This window comes from Desmodus rotundus, chromosome 13, assembly GCF_022682495.2.
Source record: "Desmodus rotundus isolate HL8 chromosome 13, HLdesRot8A.1, whole genome shotgun sequence".
Classification (NCBI taxonomy): domain Eukaryota; kingdom Metazoa; phylum Chordata; class Mammalia; order Chiroptera; family Phyllostomidae; genus Desmodus; species Desmodus rotundus.
The window spans coordinates 178,046-192,412 of record NC_071399.1 but is presented as its reverse complement, the minus strand read 5'-3'; positions in this window follow the sequence as shown (position 1 = coordinate 192,412).

Below are 14,367 nucleotides of genomic sequence, written 5' to 3'. Positions count from 1 at the left end.
GACAGATTCAAGGGGGGAGAGGTCAGAGACCTGGGAGAAGCCATGGGAAGATGGGGGAAGAGAGGGAGGGACAGTGCCAAGTCACCAGCCGAGGACACCGTGCCAGGCACCAGGAGGGACCCCCGGGTCTGGGACCCCTTGATTTTGACTGGTGGCCCCAGAACTGGGAGAGGTTCTGTTTCTGTTTGTGCTAATTAGTTTCAGTGGCCCAAATAAACCAACTACACCCGTTAGTCCAATGATTCTGTTTGCAGGAATTTACTAGAGACAGTTACCTAGATTTTTTAAAAATATAGAAAAATATATTAATCACAGAATAATGGCCAAAAACGTTTGTAAGAAACTTGGGTGCTGAGCAACAGGGGGCTGGGTCACACTGCACACTGGGTGGTGCTTCTCTTTACATCGGAGCACCAAAGAGTACTCTGAAAATATGGGCACTTTTTCAGACAAAAAATATAAGCTGAAAGAAAGCAGGATCATTCCCAATTTTGGTTTAGAAAAATAAGAATCAGATGGAAAAGAAGCATATAAGACACAAATACAATTACTTCCAGGTCACAAAATTACTGGTGACTTCAAGTCATTGATTGGTGCTTCTTGTGACGTCTAAATATTCAGCAGGTCAGATCACCAGGGGAAACCAAAGCTCAGGAAGAAGCCTGACCAGCCCCCCATCTCCCACTGGCGTTGGCAGAGGACACACTGTAACCTGGGAGACAAGAGTTTCAAGAAGAGTGATGGCTGTGACAACAGGTAGCAGCGCAAAGACATCTGGGAGCCAAGGAGACGGGTGACCGAGCTCAGCAAGGAGACAGTAGCCTCGGGGTGTGCGCACTCCTGTCCCTGGGAACTCGCTGAGTGATTCCAGGAGAAGGTCATACAGCCGTGATGGAGGACAGTGTTCAGGGCTGGGACTGGGGCCCCAGGCAGAGCAGAGGGCGGCCAGGCGCTGCTGACAGACACGGTCGGTAACTCCACGCCTTGGTGTCCTGCTCAGTTCACACACTGTGGGCCGCTCTCTGGGCCCACCTGAGTTCCTTCTTCAGCAGTGTGGCACCCCACCTCTCCGCAGGTTGGACCCAGCGTCGCACCCAGGAAAGGCCAGGTGAGGGGTTGGGAGAAGACTGGAGGTTTGCAGTGAGGGCCTCCTGGGTCCTCTGTCCCAGTGCCCTGCACTCCTGTGGCTGAAACTCTGCATGACGGGAGCCACGCCAGCTCCCTGGAAGCCAATCCTGAGCAGAGCGAGCTGCAGCCCGTCCCTGTGGCGATGCCAGCAAGGCCCCTGCCCCTCCTGCAATGGCCGCACTGCTCTGTCTTCCCAAAGCATCTCCTGCTTTCCCGTGGGGACTGTAAGCCGGTCCAGCTCCGTCCAGAGAGCTCTGTCTTGCAGGAGCTGGCAGGGGCTTGTTTCTGGGACTGGTGACCAGTCCGCAAATCCCCCCATGTCACGTGTCGTGAAGGAACCCGTGACTGGCCATGGGTTGGACTAGCAGTTGAGTGCGTTATCTTTCCCTGTTTACTTTACAGTATCTTCATAGTCTCTCAGTGGTGGAAGCACAGAAAAGTCCAATGGGCATCATTAAGTTACAAAGGTGCTTAATGCCCTAGGTAACCTGCCCCCTTGCAGTGACAGAGGCCAGTGGGACAGGAGGAGAGGGGGGTGTGCTTTCAGGACAACCCCATAAATGCTCCCTGGTCAGAGGCGGAGGAGCTCAGGGAACAGGGAGCTCTCAGGGAGAGCCGCCCACAGACCAAGGAGACCTACTATGTCTGTGCAGAAGGCATCCAGCCGCGTAATAAGGAAAAAAGAGACACTCATTGAAGAAGACACAAGAAACATTGTACACAGGACAATGATGCCTCTGTCCCCTTCAAAGTAGGCACCCTGGGACCTCACACAGTTCTCCCAGTCACCATCAGCTGCCCCATCGTATTTTCTTGAATTTCATCGATGGTCTGAAATCTCTTCCCTTTTAAAGGGGATTTTAGTTTTGGGAAAAGCCAGAAGTCACAGGGCGCCAAATCTGAGCTGTAGGGGCTGAGTCACCTGGGTGACTTGATGTTTTGCCAAAAAACTCTGCACAAGACGTGATGCATGAGCAGGTGCGTTGTCGTGGTGAAGCTGCCAATCACCAGTTGCCATAGCTGCGGCCTTCTGAGTCATCCGAATAGTTTCTGCAGAGGAATGTTCAAGTTTAACACAAAATTGGATGCAGATTCGTTGCTCTACTCTCTCGGTCATTTTGAATGTGACGGCCACACAGTACACAAGCTCACTCAACAGTGTCTGCTGTTCCCAATGACTAGTACAGTGAAGTCGTCCTTGCTCACACATGTGCATTCCAGCCCCCTCTCCTTGGCTGCCAGGTCACATCGATGTTGCGCAAACCTTTCTTGTTATATTAACAGTGGCTGGATGTTTTCCAGACAGACTCATATTCTGACTGGACCAGCCCCTGTGGTTTCCCACCCACACACTCAAGAGGGCCTTTGCTGTGGCCGCTGGCAGACCCTGCCAGAGAAGCAGGTCCTCTTCTTCCCTGGCTGCTGTCACCTCGTTGTCATATTAAATGTTCAACTTGCATCTGCTTCCTGGCTGTGCATCTTTTACAATGTGGCCGTATCGCAGTGCAGTTTTCCAGTCTCCCGTTATTGCTGCTTCCCAGTATTTTACTATGAGACAGAGCTGGAGGGAGCATCTGTGTAGCTGATTTCCTGTAAATCCGTGATTATTTCCTTAGGACACACTCCCAGAAGTGAAAACTCTGGGGCTGGTTACAACAAAAAAAGGGTTTTTGTTTTTTTTTATTGAGTGATATGACTCTTAAAAAATATCATTGGCGAACAAGCAAATGGACACACTGAACCCTAAAAACTACTGTGTGGCTAGTTTAAAGCGCTATGTAACCCATCCTTCACAATACAAACAAAGGTTCAAATGGCATTGCTGACGTAGGCTGGAACACCACGCTGCACCTGCGGAACGGCCATGGTGAAAGTTTGAAAACGCAGCAGTCGCCTTTCTAACTTATCACAGTGTGGGCTCTACACTGAGTTTTTCACTGAGTCAGAAAACAGATTTTCAGAAATTTGCTTGGAAGCTGTCGAAATATTACAAGGAATGCTAGAAAACTGGAAATTACTTGTAAAGAGCCAAAAGTTTCATGCTGCAGACAAAGAAATCAGGTATGGAGCCCAGTCTCAGTCCCCTCGCACAGAACTTCGCAGTGAAGCTCGGAGCGAGGGGCCTGTGGGGTGGTCCCCAGCAACAGAGACGCAGAGCATCTCATCTGTCCTGGGCACTGTCCATCCTCAGCACCAAGGACAGCACCTGGCACCAGCCACAGGGCTGTGAGCAGAACAATTGTCCCTGCAGGAGTCACAGGGACCCCAGGATGGCCTTCCGGCAGCGAAGGGCAGCTCCGCGAGGCACGAAGCGGTGACTATGGGAAAGCATAGAAGAGAAACACTGTCGAGTGTGAGCGAGATGGGCGTCAGCAACTGCGTGGCTGAGTCAGGGACAGGCTGTGGGAGGACAGTGTGGACACTGGAGGGGCCGTGGCCGTGAAGGGGACTATCTCCCAAGAGGTCAGGTCTGGGAACCCAGACACCCAGCAGAGGAGCACACTCGATCACTAGGGCAGGTCATCAGAGAGACGGGATGCCGGCGCCAGGTCTGCACCTGAGCAGGACAGGCCCTTCCTCCAAAGTTGTGCCTCTGAGGGGGCATCCAGTAAAGGGCACGTTACAGTTGGCGTGAGGTGTCACCATACAGCAGGTGCACAGAGAAAGTGACTTCACCCCAGCATAGGGGTTGGGGACAGTCACCGGGGACTTCTCCCCAGTGTGTGGTGGGAGACAGACGGAGGCCTAGTGGGGCCGGCTAGTGACATCAGCCCTCACACCTCCGTGCTGCAGGTGCCACAGTCAGGCAACACGGTCACCTGCCTCACGGAGACAGGGTTGGGGCCTTCACGTGGAAGCTTCGTGGAAAACATGAGGCCCTGTGAGACCTGAGGAATAGGAGCTGTCCCCAGGACACAGCATGCCATCACGTGGGCCGGGGTGGTGCAAAGACACAGGACCATGGAGTTTGCCACCCGATCGTGGAAATGCCACACCTCTGTGGCCATGCAAACACGCCTCGCTCTGGTTTCTTTCAACGCCTATCAGGAGACCCCACCCTCGAAAACACTTCTGTGTCTGTCTCTGCCGTGCATCACACTGTAACCCCAAAGGGAGTGCCATGTGGACATGGGAGCACCCTCCCAACTGGAAACAAGCGCCCAGCGCCCACCCCAGTACAGTGCTGAGTGAGGGCTGTGGGGCTGGTTTTTGCTGACCTGGCGTCCAGGAGACTCAGAAGCAAAGTTACTGCCCAAAGAATTATGGCAACCCTCACAGTTATTGTACTTGTTGGCTCAAATTGTCTATTTCCATTTTATTAATGTTTCTGCCCTTGTCCTTTTGTAGTTATGTGGGGTCAAAACTTTTGGGAAAGAGGGGACAAAACAGACCTATAAGAGAATTCTGGAAATAATACATATCCAAGGTCTCTGAGAACTCAGGGAATGGCTTGGTTACTTCCAACGTCAGATAGCTCCGTTTTATTTCCTCTTGATAAAAATAGTCAACACTGATCGAGCATTTGCCAGGGACACTGTCCCCACTCTCCAGCATCTGTCCCTGTAAGCCTCATGACAACCCTATCGAGTTAGTACCGTACCCGACCCTCTTTCAGAGATGACAGAACCGAACTATGCTGAGGTCCAACAACCTGCCAAATGGCCCCGGCTGTCCAGGCAGCCCGACTCTGGGGCCCACACGCTGCTGATTCAAGAAGCTGCTGGTTGGTGTCGTGCAAAAAATGGCAGGAGAAATTTTAACTAAGCACGATGGGATAATTTTATATTGCCTGACTTAAAATATATACTTCGTGGCCTCGGGGATCATGGTTTCAATGTGTCTTTCTTCTGTGCAGAGTATGGCACATAGTGTTAGAGACACTGAGCAATTAGCTTCTCAAAGCTCACCTTTTTAAGTTGTGCTGCAGTTCTATGGACGAGCTAACTACAACCGTCTAGTCCTTTTTAATCACATTTCACTTTAATTCTTTTTCCTGTGGCTATGCGTAAAAGGGTATATGTAGCAGACAGAAGTATCACCTGAAGATCCACAAATCTTGCCCCAGAACGAGAGCCTAAAGTGGAAATTTTTGGAGAAACTGAAAACACTTCCATCCCATTGGGTTGTCAGGGACAGAAACTCACATCAAAGGGAGGAGCTTCTGGGTTCACACAATGGGACATCAGCAAGGACGCCAGCTTCAGGCCCAGCCCCACCGGGCCTCAGCAGGGCGCTCCAGGCCGCCCCCACCAGCTGGGCCTGCGTCCCCCCCACAGGCCACCCCTTAGCCTCACTCCCTGACGCTTGCCCTCCTCCAAGGCCCATGCGGCTCCTGGCGAGATGAAATGTCACGTCCTTCGCTGACACAGTGACTCTTGAGAAGCACGGGATGCCATAAGCTGCCCTGTGCACAGGCAGGGGTGGCTCCCCAGGGACCTCCGCACACAGCGGCCCTGGAAGGACCGGTGCCGCGGCAGCAAACACGGCATAAGCCAGAGACACTGGCCCGTGAAGATCCGCCCGGGAAGACAGATGGCTCAGGAACAAGCCTGACTCCCGGCATGGAAAACTACCGGCAGACACCCAGAGCGGCTGTTCACTTCAGAGTCCCTGCGACGGAGCCTCTGTGGGAAGTGTCGGAACAGCGGCCACAGGGGCTGATTCTGCCCCCAGCTGTCCCCTGGGAGCAGCCAGCCGACAGCCAAGGTCAGCGCATGAAGCAGGGTGTGAGGAAGGCAGGCTGTGCTTTATCCATGAACTCCAGCCGCCCCAGTGGAAGCCCCCCGGTGCCTATTCCGCATCTGGTATTCAGGGACGCAACTGCAAAGGTGCTGTCTCCCAACAGCGGACACAGGAGTCAGCTGTGACCCCCCATGCCCTGCAGCCCCACCCTGTCGGCCCTGAAGCCCGTAGGCTGCACTCCCTCAAAAGGCCCGTGCTCCTCAACCACAGGAAGGACACCCCGCCTCTGGGCACACACAGCACTTCAAAGACAACAGAACCCACTTTAAAAGCTTGTGCCACTTGCACATAAAGTAACTTATGCACAAGCATGTAAAACCGGTTGATTAAGCATCATTTTTCGCTGCATAGGATTCTCTGGCCGCTCGCTTCCTGTGTGGAGGCCCATGATTCTTCCAAAGCAACACACTGCCAGTGCTAGAAATACAACCCATCTGGCCAGAACGGTGAGTCACAGCCATTCCCATTGTGTCCAGTGAATGGCCACAGCACAGCCACTCCAAAGGTCGAGAAATGACACCTCCAGCTCATCTCCCTTTCAAACCTATAATCAAAGTGTGGCCTCAGGCCAGCCCTGGGGGAGCTGGGAAGCAGGGATGCTTCCCTGGAAGGCAGTCTCCGAGGATGCGCGCAGGCTCGTGTGGACGGCACTCCGCGAGGAAGGGCGAAAGCGGGTCCTCCACAGTTTTCAAAACATCGGAACCCTTTAGTCTCAGAACGGCTTGGATGCTGGGTATGCAGGTACCTAGAGGACTCAAGTTTTGCAAAGCACTTTTTGCTTCTAATATTGCATTTGGAACTTCCACAATTTCAAAAATGAAACAGACAGAAATAGGAGAAGCAGTAGATTGCCATAGGATAACATATTTATCTCTCTGGGAGGAATAATCTAAATTCTGTTTTCAAAAATGTTGTTAATTCATTCACATCACAAGTAACCTAAGGCCTAGCAAAAAACTGTGAACATGCAGGGTGGGGCTAAAGTAGGTTTAGAGTTGTTCGTGTGGAGAATAACACAGTACTAAACGATACTACAAGAATAAACTGTGTTTTGCATACTCACAACCGAAGACAGTTAAAACAACTTGTAAGTGTTTAAAATAATAAAAAATATTTTAGTAAGCACATGCACGTTCATTTCTGTCTCAGGCTAAGTCACTTTGGATAATTACGCTGTGAGTGCCAAGTTCTTTGGAAGGCAAGGTGATAATAATAATAATAATAATAAACAGTATGAAAAGTTGACTGAGCTTCTCTGAACTTACACTGTAGTGACTTCATTACCTTGGGTTTATCAAGCATTCGCTTTGCTCACTAAGCACACGCTTTTCCCTGAAACGCAGCTGGCAGATGGGACATAACAGCTTATTGACTTCCTAACCCAAACAGGACATTTCGCAGGATGAGGGGCAGAAGTGGCTTCACTGAGAATAAGCCCCACGTTTCAGGGACTGCTGACTGGGACTGGACGTCTGAAGTGGTGATGGAAAGGGGGGTGTCCCTGGGCCCTGGAGGCGGGTCAGCTGTCTGTAACCCTCATAGCCCAGAGGAGCCAGACAGACGGTGCTCCCCTGGGCCTGCTGGCCAGGCTGCCAGATGTGGGGTGTAACACAGCGTCCTCTGTCCTCTTCCCAGCCGTGAAAAAGTCACGCCACCCGAGGGAATGTGCACGCCCGCTGCCAACCCTGTGAGTCACCCAGCTGCCTGCACAAGACAACTTGCCACTGGAAAACCCTGATTCACGGCACTTTTTAAAACACCAGAGTAACGATTTGACCTGCCAAAAATTACCATGTTTTCATCATTTCATCATTTTTCTCCTTAATTACCTATCACCTTTCGCCAAGAATATGAAGTAAAGCGGCAAAGGTATAATGCGCATTAACCTCAAACCCCTCGCTCCTTTCCAGGTGTGGGGGAAGGGTAGGCTTTGAGACCCGGAGGGCGGCCCCTTTGGATGTGGTGCGTGGACTCCGCAAGGCGATGCTGAGACGCTGGGCGATTTTCTAAAATCAGGTACAACTGAGTCACCGCCCGCAAACCAGTCCCAGCGTCCCAGATCGCCGTCCTGGGAGGGCTCCGGGCGGGCTCCGTGACAGCTCCGAGCTGCCAAGGGGAGCCAACCCGACCCCAGGCGGAGGCCCGCGAGGCAGTGCTGTCCGGAGCGGCTCCCTGCGCCCTGCTGCCTCCACGTGCGAGGGGACGGTCCCAGCTCTAACGCCACCCACGGTTCGCGCCGCCAGGATTAATGACAAGAGGAAGAACTCGCTGCCGAACGCTTTATTCGTCGCCCTCACAGGCGGCTCCCAGCCCCGCAATCCCAGCCCTGGCCATTCGTCTGGAGAAGCGACGCGCAGGCGGCTGGAGTCACAGAAGCTGCGAAGTGAGAGAGGAGCGGGAGGAAGGGCTTCGGAGTTTCCGCGGCGAATCGCCGCGGGCCGCGCGTGTCCTGCGCCTGCCACCCTTTCTGCCTCCGAGGGTCTCTGCCCGGTCGTCCCTCCACCTCTAACTCTGCGTCCTGCCTGCCCGGCCCTCGTCCGCCCGCTCCGTGCGGCGCACACTCGGCGCCCCCACCCCCCCGCCACCTGGCCTGCCGGCCCCCGCCCGCGCTGCGCGGCTGCGACAGTCACATCCCGTTATTTCTGCGCGATCGTTAGCGAGCGAGCCGAGAGCAGCAACAGCCGCTGCCGGGGGAGGCTTGGTGACAAAATCCTGCGCCGTGAGCGCCTCGCTTAGCAACCGCCCGAAAAAGCCCCCGAGCTCGCGCTCACACGCGGAGAGCAGGCGGCGGCCACCCCCTCGCGGCGCGCTCTGCCGGCCCCGCCCGCGCCGCAGCCACCCGCCGGCACGGCGAGCCCAGGACCGCTACCCCCACGACCCTCGCGCTCGGCCCCGGCCGCCGTACCCCGTCCCTTCCCAGGGGGGTCCGCTCCTACCTGCCACCCCCATCCTTCGCTCAGCTCCCTCCTCGGGTCCCCGCCCGGCCGAGCGCAGAATGTCACAGCTTTGCATCCTCGCCCCTAAGCCCAGGGTCTGGGCAGGTCTCTAACCAGCCCGGGACCCCGTGCCCCCGACGGCTCCTGCGCCCAGTCCCCGCACCCTGTCCCCGAGCTGGCTCCGCGGCCCGGGCGGTTCGCACCTTCCTCAGCGCGAACATCCTCGGCGCTCCTTGGGTCAGCAGGTGCAGGGACACATGGCGAGCTGGCCCCTCCCGCCCGACGGCGGCTCGCTGGTCGGCGCGGGTGTCACCAGGTCTGTCCCTCCGCCAGCGCGCCCGCGGGTCCGTGCTCTAGAGCCGCCGCCGCCGCGCGCTCCGACCGCGCTCGAGCCCGGCTCACAGTCGGTCCTCCCGGCGGCGCCTGCGCACTGGGCGCCCGGGGAGGCCCCGCGCACTGGGGGGCGGCCGGCGCGCGGCGGCACCTGGGGAGCAGCCAGGTCCAGCAGGGACGGCGCGGGGCCTCGGGCGACGACCCCGGCCAATCTTTTCGCCCCTTCCCGCCGAGCGGGCCCGGGGAGCGCGCACACCGCGCGGTTTGCCAACTGTTGCGCGGGGAGCAGCCGGTCACGCGGGGACAGCGGGACAGGAGACGCCCGGAGCACGCCCGGCGGCCGGCCCGCGGCCCCAGCGCTTCCCCGGAACAGATGCGAAAGTGCTGGGAAGTTCCCGAGGATGCCACGCGCACCTGAACACCTGCGCAGGTGCAGCCCGCCCTGGACGCGGAGAGTGACACGCGGGCGCATTCGTGTGAGGGGTTCGTGGGCGAGGTAAAGGTTCCTCCACACCCAAATGCTCCCGCGGCAGGAGGACTGTCTATCCCGCTGTGGGTGCCCCCAGCCGAGCGATCCACTCGTCCCTCGCGCGCACCTCCCTGTCTTCGCGGGAAAGGGGGCCACCCGCCACGTCCCCAGAGGCACCGAGCACCACCGGCGCCTGCGTGAGCGCGCGGTCAGCAGCACGGAGACCACACCGCCAGGGGCGAGGACGGGGGATTAACCCAGTCAGGCGGTGCTGACAGCCTGCAGCGTTCCGGAAACGTCAGCGACACTGGCCGCGTTTGATGGCCTGTAATTAAACTTGCGGAGATGCCCTTCCAAGAGCGGAAGCCGAGCTGGAAGGGAAGTCCTGCGGCCACCCTGCGCGGGAGCGGGACCGCATTTGTTCCCTCTCCCTAGTGCTGGAACTGACCTGGGGCCGCTGGTAGCCCCGTTTTTAACACATCTACACTCGAGGGCTTTTCCCTGTCTCTAACAGGGGCGCGGAGAGGCTTAAATGAGATAAAAGGGCCAAAAGCTGATAGAAGGAAAAAACCAAGATGAAATTTTTCGCGGAAACGGATAGGGATTCCAACAGGAAGAGAGAATCAGAAGATCAAGCTACTTGGGATGGAGCCCAGAAGTTTTTCCCGAAGCTCCAGGATCTTCCATCAAAAGCGTGTCTCCACGAGATTTCTCCATATAATCGGTCACTCGTATTAGTACATTGCTGTTTATTTTCCCGGGAAGGTTCTAAGTGCTGAGGCAAGTGGACGCGCAATGAAACGAAGAACTTGCCACGATCACACCTTCTGCTGTTTGGGGAACCATACAGTTCTGCCCCCCCAGTCGAAACCACTAGGCTGTGTGTCCCAGACCGCTCTCCCAACTCCAGACTCTAGACCAATGTTTTTTACTTTACGATGGACTTCCCCTTTGCTTCCGTCCTCCCCGTTCTTGTCCCCATCCTTCCATCTCCTTGAGATCCATTTATTTACCCATTCAGGCCACAGAACAACACCTCACAAGAATGTGCCGGGCGCCTGTCACGTGCCCTCCAGTGTGAGCAGAAGCAGACACCGGCCCTTCTGCCTAGGGAGAGTCGTTTCTCAAAATAACACAGTCACATATAATGTAATTACAAACTTTAACTGCTTTCCTGAAGAAAAGAGTTAGGGTGTCACTGGAGAAAGTTGCAAGGGTGATGGATACAGCTTGCGGCATCAGGAAACAGCTGTTTGAGGAAGTGGTAATCCAGCTAAAGCTTCACTTCCTCTAGGTTCTCCCCCATGCAGGTGCTGAGATGTGGACTCGGGTGCAGGCAGTTTGTGTGGGAGGTGGACCCAGGGAACTGGAGGGAGGGCATGGTACTGGACGCGGTTTCACGCTGGCCACCCCTGTGGACCACGGGCGGTCAGACTGGCGGGGGTCCCTGGAAGGCACCGCAGAGAAGGCACTCTGAAGGGCAGAGGGTGGGCGTTTTTCGTCTGTCTTCCACCCACTGGGAGTGACGGTGGCGTTCCCACTGCTCCACTCCAGTTCCTCTGGCCGACAAGCGGGGTTGGAGGTGCCAGCAGAGTGGGCCAGGGCAGAACCAGAGTGACGTCAGAGGCCACTTCTGCCACAGCAGGATTGGGATCCAGGTGGGGGAGGTTGCTAAGCAGAAGAGCAGGCGGAAGGTTTAGGGGGATGGGAGGACTTGGGGAAGAGTTGGGGTGACCAGGACGAGGGGAGCAAGGAGAGAGTGGCATGAACATGTCCACAGTGTGTGTCAGGGGGCTCCAGGGGCGTTGAGGACTCTGAATAATACCCCAGACACAGTGAAATGCGATGCAGGATTCTGAGTGGGGAAAGATGTTCGGCATAGATAACCTTTGTCATTTGTGGACAAAGCTTTATTTCTCCCTTCCCAACCTATACACCTTTTATTTCTTTTTCTGGTCCTACTGCACTAGCCAAGACTCCCAGTCTCATGTGGGAAAGGGGCGGTGGGAGGCGCCACGGTGGCCGGAAGGAAGCAGCCAGTTTCTCGTCAGTAAGTGTGATGTTGGCTGCAGGGTTTGTGTAGATGGTTTTTATCACGTTGAAGAAGTTCCCCCCTTTCCCCAGCTGGTGGTGTTTTCATCTGAACTTTGGATTTTGTTGAATTGTGTCCAATGCTTTTTCTGCATCTATTGATACGTTCATGTGGTTTTCTTTAGCTTGTCAATGTGATCGTGTTCACAGACTTTTGAACGGCAATGAGAGTTGAAGCAGGTCACTGTGGCCGCTCTGAGGAGTATAGGTAGAGGTAGCTGGGCGTGGGGGCCCAGGTGTAGCATTAGGTGGGGGGGATCAACCTTGAAATGCCTGGGGAGCTCCTGTGGAGTGACCGCGAAGCCGTGGACTAGCATGGACGGCGGGGGCGGGAGATGTTGCAGGTGGAATATATCGAGGGGGCGGTATTTGTCTGGAGCGGTTGTGGGGGAAGAGGCGGGGGGCAGTGTGCAGGGTCCCAGGTCTGGGTTCTGCAGCTGGGTCAGGGTGCTCCTGGGGGACACAGGGTGGGTCTGAATGCTGGCTGGGACGTGCACGGGGACTGGTGATATCAGCAGGAGCAGTTACCACACAATGACAGCGGAGGACACATGGGCAGCTGAGTCGACTGAAGATGACAAAGTGGAGACTGACTTTGTCATCAACGCTTTTGGGAAGTTTGGCTCTAAAAGAGATTAAAGAAGTGGGGCTGGAGGAAACTGGGTGCTTTCTGGGAAGAGTTCATCCTCAGGCCCGAAAGTCCAGAGTGGGCTGGAAGGCTGGCGGGGACTTTGAAGGAGAGAACAGCAGGTTCCCGTGCAGCCTAACCAACAACATTATCCAGCGCATCCCCCCTCTTCTGCACCACTTGCTTTTAAAAATATTTTATATTTTAGAGCAGTTCTAGGTTCGCAGCAAAATTGAAAGGACGGCACAGAGATTTCCCATATACCCCTGCCCCCCCTCCAGAAAAAACCCACACAGCCTTCCCATTGCCCACATCGCCACCAGGTGGGACGTTTGTCACAACTGACGAACCTGCACTGACACGTCATCATTGCCAGAGTCCACAGGTGACATCAGGGTCACTCTGGGTGTTGCATGTTCTGTGGGTTTGGACAAGTGTAAATGACATGTGTCCATCGTTACGGCATCTCACAGAGTAGATTCTCTGCCCCAAACCCTCTGGGCTCCCCTGCTCAACCGTCCCCCCAATCCCTGGCAACCCGTGATCTTTTCAGACTGGCTTTTTTCACTTAATAGTATGCATTTAAGGTGCCCCACGTTTTTCATGACATGAGAGCTCCTTTCTTTACAGATGAACAATATTCCATCGTCTGGTCTTCCCACAGTTTACCCCTCACCTACTGAAGGAGATCCCGTTTGCTTCCAAGTTCGGGCAATTAGGAACAAAGCTGCTATCAAACATTGTGTGCAGATCTTTCTGTGGACATACGTTTTCACCTCATTTGGGGAAAAACCAAGCAGTATAATTTGCTGGGCTGCATGGCAAGAGTATATTTAGTTTTGTAAGAAACCGCCCAACTGTCTTCCAGAGTGGTTGTCCATCTGCACTCCCACCAGGAGTGCGTCCAGCAGGAGAGAGCGTCCTGCTGCCCCCGTCCTCCCAGTGCTGGGGGCTGTCAGCGCTCTGGGTTTGGGTCGTCCCAGTAGGTCTGTGGGGGTCTAACTGTGGTTTTGCCTGATGACACGTGACGGGGAGCATCCTGCCACATGCTGCTCACCGTCTGGGCCTCGTGTCTGTGCACTAAGGTGTTTGGCCCACCGTTTAATCACATCTTTTGTGCTTCATCACTCATCTTTCAACTCGACTGCATCGGGCGCATCAGCACCTAAACAGGCCAGGCGTGTGGTGTGTGTTCTGCTCTTTTTTAAAGACCCTCTGTTGGTTATACGAGTGTGTGCGGTGTGTGTTTTGCCTTTAAAACCTTTGGGCTGCTGCCCCACCTCCCCGATCCCAAGAGTGAGCGATCTGCATTCATTGTCTGAAGTTTCTCTCCTGTGGTTCTATTGAATTCCCATCAAGCTGCTGCCTCCCCTATGCCAACAAAATAGCTGTAATCAAGGTCACCAATAACCTGCGATGGACAAATCCAGTTGTGTGTGATCAGCCCTCACCATCACCCATCAACATCACTCGAGACAAATGGTGACTTCTAGGCTTGGCTCCAGGACAGTTCACTGTCCACTCAGGCCCTCTCACTGCCACAGCTGGGACCTCCTCGCCACCCCACTTTCCAAAAGGTAGAGCGCCTCAGAGCTCAGTCCTTGGACCACTTCTCTGTCCACACTCAGTCCTTCTTATAGCTCGAAAGGTCACCTAAATGCAGGCAAGCCCAGTTCTCTATCTGTATCCTGGGCCTTTCTTCTGAACTCTGAAATCAGATTCCACTGCTTCATTGACGTCTGTCGATCACCTCACAGGTAACACCCCTAACACAGCAGGCCGCCCCCCCGTGATGACCCTCCGGGGGCTTGGCTGTCCTCAGTGAAACACCAGCCGACAAACCTGGGGCCACTGCACACCTCTTCTCTGTCACAGCCCACACTTGGTCAATCCGAAATCTCTTTTGCTTCCTCTTCAAATACACCCAAAATCCAACCATCTCTCCCCTCAACTGCCCCTGGTGGCCAGACACCAAGGCCTTTCTTACTGCAGCAGACCTAGCAGGTCTCTCCATGTGTCCACCACCAAAACGGGCTATG